At 47.0% G+C, this 16,218-nt stretch overlaps 1 long non-coding RNA gene across 1 annotated transcript in view; it reads left to right on the top strand.

Annotated features, from left to right (window-relative positions):
- Window positions 1-333: 333 nt before the first annotated feature.
- The window catches only part of LOC138565825 (uncharacterized), a 147,499-nt gene continuing 131,614 nt past the window's right edge, over window positions 334-16,218 (top strand). Inside the window, exon 1 of the long non-coding RNA XR_011301636.1 lies at window positions 334-772. This is a non-coding gene — a long non-coding RNA (uncharacterized lncRNA). The remainder of the gene's footprint in view (window positions 773-16,218) is intronic.

Below are 16,218 nucleotides of genomic sequence, written 5' to 3'. Positions count from 1 at the left end.
GGGACGCGCAGCAGAGGCGCTGCGCTGTCTGCGGGCTTTAGGCTGCTGAATCATCAAACCCCATAAACAGAATATAGGCAACAGTAGTCATATCCCCCCTCCTCCAGCCCCACTCACGTGACCTTAAGGCTCCTTGGAGGAGTGTCTGATGTCCACCAATCCCCATGCAGGACTCTGTTCTCCATTGGCTACCGTCACAGAATCCCAGAGCCCTCCCGATGGAGAGGCAGCTGCAGTCACCCTCAAGCCTGAGCACTCCTGGGACCCCATCTAGCAGAGAATCCCGGGGTGCCCCATACTCATCAGGCCTGAGGCTGCCCACCCCTCCTGGAGTCCAAGCCCAGGTGGGGCTGAGGGGAAAACAAATAGCACAGTTACACCCCAAAGCCCAGAAGCAGGGTCAAAGATTCTGAATGCAAGAGACCAGCCGGTCGGCTTTCTGCTACCACCCTCAAGCCTGGGCAGCCCTGATTCTCGGCCCAGCGGAGAGTCCAGTGCCCTCCCCTCCTAAAGTCAAAACCCAGCATCGACTGCGGGGGCAATCACAAACAGCATTCCCAGACCCCCAAACCTCAGCAGCGGGGTCAAAATCTTCAGGAAAAGCAGAGAGCAGCCTCTCCCCGGTTCACTGCCCGCCAGTCCGGAAGGACAGACAGAAAACAGAAGGATTATGGGACCGGTCAGCAGGTGCTTTACACCCCGGCGACAAAGGGGGAAAAAAGGAAGAACTTTTGGGAGACGGTTCTGTCAAATGGTGGATGGCCTTCATAGGGTAAGTACTGAGACGAGGCGGATAGGGCGTGGAGGTAGTACTCTTTCCATCTGCAGTTGACATGTTCAATCTGGGAAGAGTAATGAGGGTCAATGTCTCGCGGGTGCAGTTGTGAGCCTGGATTCCACCCTTACAATGTACTCTGGCCTGCACAGATGTAGATGGCAGAGAGTTGGAGTAAAGTGAGATGTACAGGGTATGTTATTAGCTGTTGCAACACTGCGTTGTGGAAACTGTAGCCTGGTGGAAGCACCTTGGGAGCAGCCATGGAAAACGCATCCACACCCGGGGAAGACAGATTATCCAATCAGAAGCTGTCTTGCCTGGACGCAATTCTGTAATCACTGCCCGCTCCACGCGCCACGCTATGCTGTTTGGGCTGCATTGGGCTCGTTTTAGTTTTCTGGGCTACTTTTGGGCTTTTTCTCCCCCTGTTCTTCAGGCACTGCTACTCTCGAATGGGACGAAGAAACCCTGTAGAACGCGGATAGGCCAACCCTGACACTCTGCGAGCCATCCCCCAAGCCATCTTGCTTTCACCACTTTCATTTGGAAGCAGTGCTTTGTGCTCCGGCCCCCTTTGTTCCTATGGCCCCAACCATTTTTTTTTTCTCAGAAGAGCTTGCACCCTACGCCCTTAACTTGTCTCCCTCAACAAAAATAATAAAAAAAAACCATTCGTACCCCAGATGAACCCAGTGGAGCAAATGGCTTTAAACACCCGCGGCGGGCGTGCAGACACGGCCGGTAACAGCCCACATGCCTCGACTACTGTAGCTCTGGCTGGCGGGCCATTACCAGCCATGTCGGCCCTTGCCGCGGGGGTGATATCCACATTATTATAGTCAAGCTTGGGGCCAATTGCCAAGTGTAAATCGGTGAGGTAGAGCCACATTTGTTTAAGAACTTCTACTACTGACTATCGATGAAACTTGCAATGTCAAATCGATAATAGAATCAAAAATGACATCAAATGTTTTCACATGGGGAGGACTGATAGCACCCGAGAATACAACTTTCAGACTTGCCCTCTCTAAGGACCTGAAATCCCACCCTACTTTTCAAAGAACATCTCGACAATCGCTGGGCGGTCCTGTCTTCCTTATCCATCCAGAGGTTCATTACTCCATCTTCTCGGGTTGAGTATGTAGTCGTGTGTTAGGATTCTTCTTGGTCTGTGCTGTGTGGGCTTGTTACAGTAAGACTGGTTTCACAGGGTCTTCGCAGTGATGGGACGCAGGTAGCAGTCGAAGGGGTTTGCAGTGGTGGCTGTGAGTCTTCTGATCAGAGGGTTCAGGTTCTGATCCAGTCCTTGGCAGAAGTTCTTACTCAGCTTCGCTAGATGTTCGTCCAACATCTCGATGTCCAGGTCTCTGTGAAGGTCTGCTATCCTTGTGAAGATTGGAGCTCCAGACGATATCCGCAGGGCCTTGTTCTGGACTATCTGAAGACTCTTCCGGTGTCGCTCATGGCAGGTCATCCATGCTGGGGAGGCATACGTCAGCGTAGGTCTGATGATCGCCTTGTAGATGTTGATCTTTGTCCAGGGGGGCATGGACTTGCTCTTCAGGAGTGGGTACAGCGCTGCCATCTTTCCTGTTGCTTTCTGCTGAGTATTCTCGATATGGCTTCCCCATTGAGTTTGCTGTCCAGGGTCACACCGAGGTAGTGGCTGCTGCTCTCCCACTTGATGGTCTCCTTGTTGAGGCTGATGTGCGGGCTCACCTTGATTTTCTTTTTGGTTAACAGCGCTGCGGTTGTCTTGCTGCTGTTGAGTTCTATCCGCCAGTCTCTGTACCACGTCGAAATGGTATCCAATGAAGCTTACAGGTTCTTCGCCACTTCCTTTTTGCTGAATGACTGGCAGATGACTGCAACATCATCTGCAGTACAGTGCCAGGTCGGTCTTGTGGAGATCTGTCGGGATGTCGTTGGTGAAGATGTTCAACAGGGAGGGTCTGAGGTTCGATCCCTGTGGCACGCCTGTTCGGATGCCTGCATTATTTCCCAGCTAGGCTGCACCTTCATATATCCCATACAAGAAGGAAGACAGGTCTTTGCACTTCCAAAAATGATCACGTGGGCTGAATATCACCAGCGCCGGTTGGTTACGGTTTAGGCACTAATTCCTTTGCATCCAATCATTTTAAAGTTGAGAAAACCCCAGCTAAATTACTGTTCTGGGTCAACTTCCCATGCCTTACATGTGACATGTTGCGTGGCACTTTATCACAACCCAAGTAACGCACTTCTGATACTGCTCTTTATTAAGGACACATTTTAAATAAATAACTGATTATTGTTTAAAACAAATAAGAAAACAACATGCGATTTTCCGATATTGGACCTTTATTGGACTAAATATTAGGGACGGCTGGAGCTCAAGACCACACGGGTCTCTTCCGCAGGCCGATACATTACACCGTTCTAAGAGTACTTTGTTCAGGGCTGGGCAGGGCTTTAAATGGAAAAACTAAGTGCAGGTACGCACCAAGCTATGAAGTCGCGCATTCGGGTGCAGCGCTTTCGACGCCGCCCAATTCAGCACGGCACTTTGGGCACCGGTCCCTTTTAGGCCCATCCCGTTGTTTGCAGGCGATGTCCAGGGAGATTGATATATGGGCTAAGGAGCACACACTGTGGTAAAACAGTGTATTTGAGATCCCCTCACACAAGCGTCTAGTTTGTTGTGATGCATTGTTGTTAAGTTGGTTTCCTGGCCAAGCATGACACTGACACGAGTGTAGGAACAGGACACATCTTTACGGAGTTCCAGCTTCGGCTACAGGGTACATGAATACATTTAGGCCACATCAGGTAAGTTACTTGGATAGACATCCACCAGCATCCCCTCTCAGTCAATCCATCTTCTCAACTGCACGTTCACAGAACCATTCAGAACATAACATTCTCACACACAGCATTCCATGTCAGTGACTCCTAGCATTACATGCATACAGGGCAGGGAGACAAGACACAATTGTGTTAAGATTGTTGTTTGAATATCAATATTAATTGAGACTTTCTTTTTTGCCTATCAAACCAGCAAATATCAGAGCTGTAATCTAAGCTTCAGAAGGGGAGTTCCATCACAACTCCAATTACTTAAACATTTACATATTGGAATAGGCACTGCTAATAAGGAAAGAAACATCTTCAAAAGTAATTTGCCAGGCTTTCAAAAATAAATCCCCGTTCCATCAAAGGACAGAAATGGTAACAGGGGAAGCCCACTTAGCGAAGCAGTGTTCCACGCCTACAGTGCGGAGAGCTAGCGGCCGGAGCAGAACATTTAGGCTCCAGCCCTTCGGTGCCTGCCACTTTGCTGCAGGCCCCTTATCACCCAGCAGGGTGCAGGGACCTTTCAGCGCTGGTATGTTTGGGCACACCGTTACTAACAGGCACTTTCCACTGTTTGTGCTGGAGCGGCCTGACACACTCGTCGCTGCAACACGCATGCCCTGAACGAACATACAGCATGCAAAGCCAGCCTGTTGCCTTTTTACCACGCCAAGCATTGTACCAGCCCTTTCCTTTCTAATGCTCACCATAGCTGATGGAGGTTTTTCTAAAACATTTCGGATTTAAAGGGCAGGTCCTTGCGCGTCCTCCTTGCAGTTGCTGGGCAGACGGGTGGTGCTTGCGTCTGCTCCCCAGAAACCACTGTTTAGTTGGCTGAGAGGTAGCACAGGGGAGGCAGAACCCCAGCTGCCTGCCCAGTGGCCTGAGAGTGGCGAGAGACAGTAGCTCCTCCCAGGAGGCTCCGAGGTGCCCAAAGGGAGCTGCTGAGGTGCCCACAGTGCCAGGCACAGCTCCTCTCGCAGAGGGGAAACGAGCACATTTGTAGCACATGCAACTTAAAGCCTCACCTTTATGGTGCTCATTTGGCGTGAGGGCCGTTTACAAATAGGTGGCAATGTCAGCCGCGTCTAAATCACCCTCGTGCCAAATGACCAGTGCCTAGTTGGCTGTCCCGCCACTGTGCCTGCTCCGAAAGGGGCCCTGCAGCCACAGTGGTACGACAAAACGGCCTGCGCCAAAAGGCTTGCGCCGAAATGTGTTGTACCGCAGCTCTACTCGACAAACGTTCGTCCTAACCGTCGCCTGCTCCCGAACCGTCCCAGCCCCCTTAAATAACATTGTGGGCGCGCTGTGCGCAGGCCAGCTCATTGGCCTGTGCAGCGCCCAAAATACCCCGGGGTATTCGCATTCCCCCTGGGGCCACCCTTATGTTTTACAGAGTGGGCCCTGACGGAGACACTGTGGGCACTACTCACTGCGGGTGGTGGAGAGGGGGGGGGATGATTTCCCCAGCAAAGGCTGCCAAAGCATAGCCCTTTATAGTGGTGGAAATAGCAACAATGTGAAGGGGGATCACAAGGTCGCGTAGGGGGCAGAGTTCTGAGTGGGCGGAACTGGCAGTTGAACTCCGCTCAAAGGAAAATTCAAAACAATAGTTTTAAAATTGAGCAATTTCCGTCATGCTGCTTCTTTCCAAACTCCACACTGTGCCTCACTTCCATGGCCGTGGCGCACCCAAAGATATGTTATCATTGCCACTTTAAAATCGCTTTGGGGTCACATCAGCTGATGAGCTGCAGTCTCCCGGATTGCAAGAACTCTTGCCTCATGACATCCTGGGCAAATATTGACGACTCGTTTGCACTCATCTCCCCGCCTCACCCCCTATTTTGCATTCAACAATACTCTGCTTTATAAAAGACAGCTTGAAAAGTACACAAACCATCGAGAGGTACGCACACAAATATATAAATATAAGGATTCATATATTTGTGAGCGTACCTTACTACGTTTTGTGTTCTTTACAAGCCATCTTTTATAACATAGAAATGTGTTAAGCAAAACGTCTACAATTGTGACAATCCACCCCGCCCTCATCTTGAGAGACTACAAATACCAGAATCCATTTCAAGGAAAAGGCACCAATCACTGACACCCCAGTTTGGCGTTCGCCAACCTGGTCCCTATGTGAAGCTGGCGGCTCGGTGATCTAATCTGCTGTGTGTGCTGCAGAGCAGATTAAATCATATCACTGAGCCCCCTGGTTCGCTATGGGTCAAAGATGCCTCCGTGAACTTGGGGGGTGGGGGCATGATTATCATGCAGGCCGGGTCCCGAGATCCGGCTACACATCTAATGCCGGATCTCGGACTCGGCAAGAGCCGGTTGATTGGCCATCGCTGGCCCTTTAAGTTGCGATAAAGTGAAATGAAAAGCTTTCATGTTCACCTCGCAACATATGTGAGTACTGGTACTCTCTTTCAGGCGTTGAGAAGTGCAGGTAGTCAAATGCTCAAAAATAAGAAGTGCCGGTACTGAGAGGTGGGTAGGACCGGCCCATTTAAAGCACTGGGGCTGGGCAGACAGAAACAAAAACTGGTTCAAGCTGGTTTTATTTAGCAAACGCCCCTCGCCCCACATCCTTGGACCCCTCTCCCCACCCTTTCCTCTGGAGCGTTGAGCCAAAAGTAAGCACCCTTTTGAATTCTAATTCTCTCTTCCCTCGCGGCTGAGTGTGTGCACTTTTGCAGGTCTGTCTTTCAGGGGCCAGACTATCAAGCATTTGTCCCAGGTCAAGAAAGAGGTCAAAGTAAGCACTGCTTTTGTGGCTTGGATCTGGCCCGCCCCGTCGCGGCGGCTGTTTCCGGTATACAGTGTTTGTATCGAATCCGTTATAGTGAATGCTCATATCGCGAGGATTTTATAACGAAAACCTGTATAGTGAATGCATTTTGGGGTGGGATAAAGAGTTACCAATGATGTTACTAGGCCTTGTGTCATTCAGATCGTGCAAGTGCGGGGGTGGCGGGGGATGTGGGGGTGAGAGCGAGAGTGGCATTTGTTTTATGCGGGGCAGTGCTCGTCATTGGGGCAGATTCAAGCAAACATGTCTCTCCCGAATTATTTGGGGCCATTAATGTAACCCCTGTTCTTTTGTTCCTGAGGCCAGGATTTGAACTCCCTTAACCATTAGACTAGAGGAACTGCTCGTTAGAGCTTCGAGGAATATTCCTGTCCGCGTTGTACTCTGCAGAAAAGATTCAAGAACAGTTTTGTACATTTAAAAGATGTGCTCCTTTCATTATTAATGTATGTCTCCTGAAATGTAAACGTTTATTCAGAGGGGGTCAGGGGTGGGGATGATAGAAGCGTGCAAAGAAAAATCTTATCCCCCTCATCCTAACTTGCAACCCCTGCACGTGCTTACAGTTTTGCCCTCATGAAAACATGTTTAGATACTGTGGATTGGGAACAAACTCCTTATCCGCTCTCCCTGTTGCACAAGGGCCTGATTCATGGAAACGTGCGCATTTGTCCCGCAATTGCCACACGTCGAGTATGACACCGAGCGAGCCTTCACGCAGAATAATAAATGTGCACCCCGTGTATTCATGGAATCTACAGCGCAAAATAACATAAACAGCAAGGACAGCTACATTTGCGCGCTCGCCCTGATGCGAATAGACATACCATTCAAATTGTGCATGGGGTCCACCGAAAGAAGGCCTGCAGCTCAGGGACCCTGTGCAGGGTCCCCCGTATCTGCTGCCAGCACCCCGACAACATGCGTATGAAACTTTGTGAATCGGGTAAAACTCAGAAATTCTGCATGGAAACCCCTGTAAACCAGCCCAGCACTCCACTATGCAGCATACGCACACCCCTAGGTCTGATCGGAACCCTGTCTGCATGTACGCACCCCTAAATCCAACATGCAAAATCACCTCCGCACTGCGAATCCAATACGCATGTGACCTTAAGCCTGCCTTCGGGTGGCGGACAGATCGAGGGATTTGCATGGGCATTTCACAAGCAAGAGGTTACGTGGTACATCTGTGACTACGCTTTGCTGTGCACATTTCTGGGCATTCTATGGACTGCCTGCGGCCCGTCCCTCGTAACGCCCACTTTTTCACATTCTGCCCCCTACTCCGCCCTCTGTGCAGGCCTCGCCCATGCTCTGCGTGGAGTCTCGTGCAAGGCACTCGGCCGCTCGCAGAGCCGTGCCGAACATGCACGAAATTCACTCAAGTCCAAGGAATATCCAGCACATTCGATTCCATGAATCGACGAACGGTATTACGCAAGCAGTTTGGCATGCAAGTATCGTAGTTTCCACGCAAGTATTTCAATGAATCGGGCCCTAGGTATCAACTCTGCTGCAAAATCTATTTGCTCCAAGGACAAAGTTGGGGCATTCTGGTGTTTTGAGTTGTAATGCCTAGTGATAGTTGACCTGTATTAGTTCAAAGAAAATACTGGATTGGCTATTTACACTGGGCACAGAATTATGTGGCATTGTTTCTACTCGCTGTAAGCATGTGCACACTCCACACACCTGTTCCTTCATCCATGTTTGGCTACACTTTCTCTCACGTGGCATTTCAGAGAAAATTTGGTTTCAGCACAGGAATGCATACACACACACACACACGCACACACATACACCCACACGCGTATACACGTGTCAACTGCTCATCAACAGAGAGCTCTCATAACTGTTTGCTAAAATGCAAATAGGTTTGCCTCAACAAGTAAACGCATTCAAGTAACAATGGATGACTTTAAAGAAAATACTACTGCACTGACAAATGTGTGTAAGTATTCATGCTGTGCACCGCATCCTGATCAGGGACGTCATTTCACCAAAATGCCAGGGGTAGCGGAAGTGACATCACACAAACCTTGACTTCTGATATCACAGGAAGTGAAGTCATTTGACCCCATCCCGAAGTGTCATCACAGGAAGTGATGGAACACAACCTTTCACCCCTTGATAAAACAGGAAGTGGAATCACATAGCATTGTTCCTAAGTACAATACGATAAATATAGATACAATATCACTGCAATGTGATATACATTTCATACAAGAATGGATCACCATATGTATTGTTAATATCTCTGTGTATAGGCCCATATTACCAAATTACTGCTTAAGCGCTTTATATAGAATAAATATACATACAATATCACACAACCTGTGTTGGTACTCATTTATAAACCTCAGAAAGATGAATGGCTGAGTTGGCCTTGCCAAGATTCAAACCTGCAACCCCAGATCACCGACACATCGCAGCAGCGAGTAGTCAACCCTCTGAGCTATCTTACCAGCTCTAGCTATCTTACCGGCTATTGTAAAATGAGCAATTACACGTTTGAATGGTCTAAAAATCTGAACGCAAATTACACTCTGTAGTGGATACCATTAAACCGGTAACTGAGATTTAACAGCAGGCCGGTTCGTCTGCAGGTCTGGTGCAAAGTTGGATAACATGTCAAGCCTGTGTGGTTCTACTTTTCAGGCTTCAGACCATTGGGAGGGCTCATAACTGTGTATTTAAGAATTTAGAGTAGAGCAGGGAAAGCAGTGCACTCACACGGCAGGCATCCCCTACTCGGGAACTTGTTACCTCATACATGCAAACATCCTGAACAGCATGCCAGGGAGATGGGAAACATAGGCACATTACAACAAAGCATTCATTGTGGCACAATGAAATCATAGCCACTTTATGTGCCATGGGCAAACATTTCTACCCTGTACACAAGCTTTTAGGCACAAGGATTTTGTTAAGTGACCACCGAGGACACCGCGATCGAATGGCTTGGAATGATCGTAACAGAGACAGCAGCAGAAAAAAACATGCTATAACTGCAACCTACAAAAAGCAAAATACATATAGTCTTTGTCTGCATTGTGAATTTGAGGTGTTCAAGAACAGACCAAGTCCGACTAAATCAGTGACTCACCCCCTGAAGTGCGCCTAAAATTAAGCTTTCATGAGTCTCGCAATTCTTATATAGAATTTGTTATTGCTATTTTTTCTTATTTCGGGTCACTGCTCAAAGTGTTGCACTTATGAAACCCCTTGTTTTTTTTATTTTAAGAGGCCTGTACAAGAAAGCCAGCCACCCCAGAAACAAAGAGCCACATGGCCCTGGCAACCCCTGGCAACCCCCAAATGACGTCCCTGGTCCTGATTGGCTGCCACACATTCAGCAGGGATTAAGTGCACTGATGGTTGCTAGGGTCGTATTTCACAATTCTACACACATGATCCGTGACTACTATTGATGGGCGGGGACTGTCCGGTGTCTGCATTTCATTATATTCCAAAAGAAACCTCTTGACCCTCGTGACCTTTACATGTTACCGGTTTTTAGGTGATCTACCTTGCAGTATGTTATTTGGGTCAGTGTTCTACACACTTTGGCTGCTGTTCATTTTATCATTTTAAAGGCCATTGCTTAAGCAGGCTGACCCTGTTTCTATTCGCCTGTCCCAGGGAATAATGGGGTGCCCTCTCCATGTTTGAGGGGGGAGGGGGCTCGAGGTCACGGCCCTGTGCTTTCCAATGGCCTTGATTAATCGCCTTCTTTGCACCGCTCCCCAGGGCTTGCCTTGGCTGGACCTCCGCGCACCCGTAGAAACACTGTCCCCATTTCGCTGTAGTGTCAATGGTGATACTAGCCATGGACTTGACCGGGCATGTGACGGGCTCTGCCCCAGCCCTCAGTGGCTTATGTGTCTGCTGTGGAGACCAACCTCAAACCCCACAAACAGCCACATTTACTCCCTAGAAATAGGCAAACATTCTCAACAAAGAAAAGCTGGTTGTAAAAATCCTGCCAACCAACAGGACACTGAGGGACAGGAGCCTCTGCCCTGCTTCCACCCACTCACCTGCACAGTGGCGCGCGGGTGCCGCAGGCGAGACGCTCTAATAGAATCACCACATGATCGATTAACGTGTATGAATAACTGGTTTGGGTCTAGTAAACCTAAAACATTGACCCAATCACATTTGATCGATGTTATTTGACCTTTCTTTTCGGTCTAAAATGCGGGGAAGACCCGCGCAACCACACCACTTCCCCTCAACCTAATCTATACCCTTACCCACCGGCATATATATATATTTAATTAAATTTGACCAAAGAGAAGGTCAAAAGAATTAAATCAAATGTTTTAGGTCAAATGTTTTAGGTCAATTATGCCAACACCTGAATAGCTAGGTGGAAAGCCACAATTATCACAAACTTATTTCTCTTTTAGAGTTGAAACATATTTTATTCACGTGTTAAATACTCCCATTGGGAATGGAACTCCTTATTTTACACCTAAACATATTATTTTACTCCCAAATCTATAAAAACAATGAGTAAAATACTCCCACTTCAAAATCATTTCTGAAGCACTGCCAGCACTCTGGTCTTTGCATAGATTGTTTTTCTGATCAGCAGAAACTCCAACACTATGCATACCATTTGGGAGACACTGGCCCAGTACTGGCTTTAACTTTGCATTCTGGGCCTTGTAGTCTAGCGGTTTCAATGGCTAAACCCAGCACTAGGAGTATAGACTAGTGTCTCCTGGATGGAATGGATAATGTTGGCATATTAGGATCAGGCTTCAACGGGCCGCGGCTACCACCCAGGGGGATGGCGAGCGATTTGTTAGCGGAGCACAAGCATTGGGTATTAGTAAGTAGTCCCACCCTTTCTGGTACAGGTGGCGGTGGAAAGAAAGAGGAGCAGAACGTTGGCAGAAACATCCATGTCTACATTATCCATTCCGGAGACACTAGTCCAGTCTTAGTTTTAACTTTGCATTCTGGGACTTGTAGTCCTTGGTTTATAACGGGAAAATCCAGGACTACATGTCTTAGAATGCAAAGGAAAAACCTGGTCCGGACTAGCATCTGCTGAAAGCAGTGGCATCGCCAGGAATCAAATTTTGGAGTGGCACAAGGGTTGCCAAAGACAAAAGTAAGGGGAGGCTTTTGTGCACACCAACTACCCACACCACACTGCACCTGCCCTCCCATAAGAATGCAGTACATTCTGAAGGGAGGGGCTGCAAGCTGCCCTGCACACTATGGAGGTCGCTGTGCAGAAGCCGGGCAGGAACACCTGAGAAGCGGCTCGTGCTCATGTTCATACCAATGCCAGAATGCATACCAAGATCACTGCTAGCTTTGAGACAAAAGGAGAGTATTTGCCGTGTGATCTGCAGACATTTGCCTAAGTGAGTGTCACAAATAACACCACGAACAGAGAACACGGTCACTGCTCGCCTTAGGTAGGGAGGGTACAAGGGGGGCCCAGGATTTCAGAGGGGACCCGGGAGACCCCAGCCCCATCCACCTAGCGACGCCACTGCCTGAAAGGAATGGATAATGTTGGCAAGTATGCAGAAAGAGGTAACAGGAGGAAAGCAAAGAGGAAAGCAGGAGCCCCTGAGTGAACGAATAAAAGGGGAGGAAAGAAAAGCGGGAATGTGAAGAGGAACGGGTGTGAGTTAAATAATCAATGGCTCAGGACATGAGGGGCTCACAAGAAGATTAGGCCCCCATTTCTAACCTTGGTGCGAGGAGCTGGGGAAGGAACCGGTGTTAACAGATGTTTGGCCTGTTTTTTCAGTCCCCCCAATTCTGACTTCTCAGGTGGAAATAACTCCAGCATATATGCATAGAGGTACTTCGAGTAAAATGGTGGAATTATCGCTGGCAGAATGAGAAGAGGTGGCAATTCCCGCACTCCTGAGTGTGGCCCTCGAGGACCCCAGAGTGGAGAATAACTGCATCTTGTAATTTGGAGAACTTACCTGCATCGTCACTTGGGTTATTTCGTAGTCGGCACTTTCTGTAACTCTAAAGCACATGAGGGGGGCTGTGCCGCCATTAGAAAACATGAATGGGGGCCTTGCTTGCACTAGAAGGAACCAGGGCGAGTATCATGGACTCATTTATCACTTGGATCGCCTGTGAAATGGTGCCCTGCCCTTTGTACATAGATATGACCCAGATGTGAACATGCTTCTTTGTACAGCTGACCCATTTTCTCCTCTTGTACACCACAACATCGCAGCTTAGCGCAAGGCACAGGTTCATAGCACACATCCTGCACTGACATATAACACAAACACTACTGCACAGCACCTCTGCCATAAGAATGAAGCTAGCTTCACAAACACTACTGCACAGCACCTCTGTCATAAGAATGAAGCTAGCTTCACAAACACTACTGCACAGCACCTCTACCATAAGAATGAAGCTTGCTTTACAAACACTACTGCACAGCACCTCTGCCATAAGAATGAAGCTAGCTTCACAAACACTACTGCACAGCACCTCTGCATAAGAATGAAGCTAGCTTCACAAACACTACTGCACAGCACCTCTGCCATAAGAATGAAGCTTGCTTTACAAACACTACTGCACAGCACCTCTGCCATAAGAATGAAGCTTGCTTTACAAACACTACTGCACAGCACCTCTGCCATAAGAATGAAGCTAGCTGTATGTCAAACATTCGAATTACAGATTTCCGCACAATTCTCTATCGCCTTAAAAGCAATCCACCCCTGTTTAGTTCATACCGCCCCCCCCCCGTCCCTCCGAGGGCATTCAACCGACAACGCTTTGGGAAAATAATTATGGTGAGCAGGGCTATACAAATTAGAAATTGAATAAATGAAAACAGGCTACCTCATAATGATGGCCTCTGGGACGAAATGGCCTAGTGCCCTGAATCAGAGTGGAAGGCACTATACAGATGGTCCTAGGAGTGGAGAAGGTGACTATTATTCAATTTGCAGAAACCGAAAGAAAGTTGTGATGTAGAAAAGGGTGATGGGAAGGAGAGAGGGAGATCGAGCTGTCCCGGGTGGTATCCAGTGGTAAGGGGTTTGAAGTGTAGCGTGCCCATCCTTCTTGGGCAGACTGTGAAGGGGAGCAAGGTGGCTATTGCCCCCTCCCCCACCCCCAGACTGCATGCACTGGTTTTTCCTGGGTCAGAGCTACAGAATGTAAACAAAATAAAAAGGTAAAACCTTTCAGAATCCAGCCTGCCTCAAAGGAACCGAGCGCTTCAAGGACTGCCCGGCTCCTGTGAAGATGGAGTGGTACCCTCATATTAATTTCAGCTATTTTGGAGATGGATCTGGGCGGCCCCCACCAGAGACGTGGCCAGAATGGTCTAATAAGTGGGGCCTAAAGCTAATGTAATTGGGCCCACCCCAGTGACATTAACATCTGTAAATGCCCACAAAGCGCTGGCAAGTGGGCCTTTGCAGATTTCGGGTAGGCCTTGCCCGCTCAGGCTCTACCCTGTCTATGCCTCTGGCTCCTTTCACAGTGATTGAGTAAGAGGGAGAAGAGCCTCGGCCACTGCACGTGGCTATATAATGCTGTGGCAATGCATGCATTTAAATGACAGGTTCTGTGACCCTGGATGGTAATATTGCCACCACTACAGCCCATACACCATCGGTCTCTTGCAATCCATAGCAGCTTATTACGACTCCTACTTGCCAAGGAAGTAAGAGTCCATATCTTAGAGTTCGTCCTCAGTTTCATTCTGTAAGAATGCTTCCTCTGTGCTCTGGTGAATGTCTTCATCACCAGTGAGTTCATTACACTAAGAATCTAATTGCAGCCTAACCAGCTCCCATGGATGTTCCTTTATGGTGCTTATAGAAGTGGCTGCTGGACTGTTTGCAGTAATCACCTGTGGGCACAATAAAACACCATGCACAGAAAGATGAAACATCCATGTCTTAATGATTAATAGATTACACACTAAGAGGGTTATTCAAAGTTGGGTGGATTTATTTTATGAATTACCACTGGAGTGCTATTTTTGAAAGTCTATCCAATTCAGAGTTTATCACTAGTGTAGGATGTATTTCTGGAAGACCTCCTGAGGTACTTTAGAAATGCTCAAAACGAAGTAGAGGGATCTGGATAAGTGGGGGAGAGCTTTAGGAACCAATCACACCATCTAAATAAGCAAATAAAAGGCACTTAAGGGAACAAAAATGGGCTATCACCCCAAAATATTAATTTTTTTTTGATAACTGCTAATAACATTACTGAACAATTCCAAAATCATTTATTATTTTTCATGATCATGATTTCTTTTTTCACATATTTATTTCATGTTATATTATATGGTATCATTTTTGCAGACTGACTCTCACGTTTGATGCCGCATATATATCTCCTTTACTGTTGAAAGAGGAATCACTAAAATGCAATTATGATCCCCACACCCAGTGACATAGTGCCTAAGTGCTTCACAATCTACTCATAACCCAACTTAAAATATTATCTGTAATACGCAGTCTTCATGACTAAATTCCTGCTGCACATCTAACCCCAACATGTTTCTGTTCTTATTATTTAGAACATTCATCAGGGGTTCTCCATCTTATATCAATCTCAGACCAAGTGTTTATTGGAAGTGTTCTTAAAATATCATATGCAGCGTATTCTACAATATTATCTTGCATGTACCCGTGAGCAATGCATAATGATTACTGTCATGTGATAGTGATTTAATCTTTCAACAGTAAAGGGGATATCTATGCAGCATCACACATGAGAATCAGTCTGCAAAAACGATGCCATGTAATACAATGTGAAATAATTATTATGTGAAAAAAGAAATCATGATAGTGAATAAATTAGAAAAATAAATATTTAATTTTTCAATCATGTTATTAGAAGTTATCAAAAATTGTTTTCATAGATCAGGGTTAATAGCCCATTTTTGTTCCCTTGAGTGAGGGGGGTATTTTAGAAATAGCATCTCTTCCGGTGGTAACATTAAAAGATGTTCTAAAAACTTTTTCCAACCATTTTCACCTTCAGTTTGAAGTTTGAAATCGATTGTGGACTGCAGTGGCCCATACCACTACTGTACATTTTTATGCACAAAAGAGTCAATTCTGTTTCTTTTATGTGTTACATGGGTAAGGTGGTGAGGCGGGAGGTATCGTTGTGAAACTGTATTTCACTGTATTGATGGGAAGTGCCCGCAAAACACATTTGGGCCAATCTGGATATTTTTGGCCTCTCAGTGGTATGTGATCAAACCCTTAATTTGATAGATGGTAAAATCGGCAGCATTTGCCAAATATCATTGATTTTCCCATTACCACCCGATTCAGAACAACTCCTCAAGATCTTCATTTTTGTTCTTGTCCTCAACACTGTTGTGTGACCCACAAAAGACACACATACAAATCAACAGACTCATATAGAATATAGAATAATACATTATCACATGAACAAAGATACATCTACTTACCAGTCACAAATACTCACAAACACATCACCAAACTCTCTCTCTCTCTCTCTCTCTCTCTCTCTCTCTCTCTCTCTCTCACACACACACACACACACACACACACACACACACATACGCACATATGCACACACTCTCTACCTTCCTTGAAAACACAAATAAATATGATAGATGCCTCTTACTCCCTCTCATCGTCAGATCCTTTGTGGACTCCCCTCGCAGTTACCTCTGCTTCCATGAACTGCAATCTGCAGCCGACTTTCCAATTAAATGCACCTTTGTTGCATGATAAAAGAGAAGTACCCTCAGCCTCTTTGGTCTGCATTGTCC

This window comes from Ambystoma mexicanum, chromosome 2p, assembly GCF_040938575.1.
Source record: "Ambystoma mexicanum isolate Mex_15411 chromosome 2p, UKY_AmexF1_1, whole genome shotgun sequence".
Taxonomy (NCBI): domain Eukaryota; kingdom Metazoa; phylum Chordata; class Amphibia; order Caudata; family Ambystomatidae; genus Ambystoma; species Ambystoma mexicanum.
The sequence above is the reverse complement of the archived record's forward strand: the minus strand, read 5'-3'. Positions and strand labels throughout refer to the sequence as shown.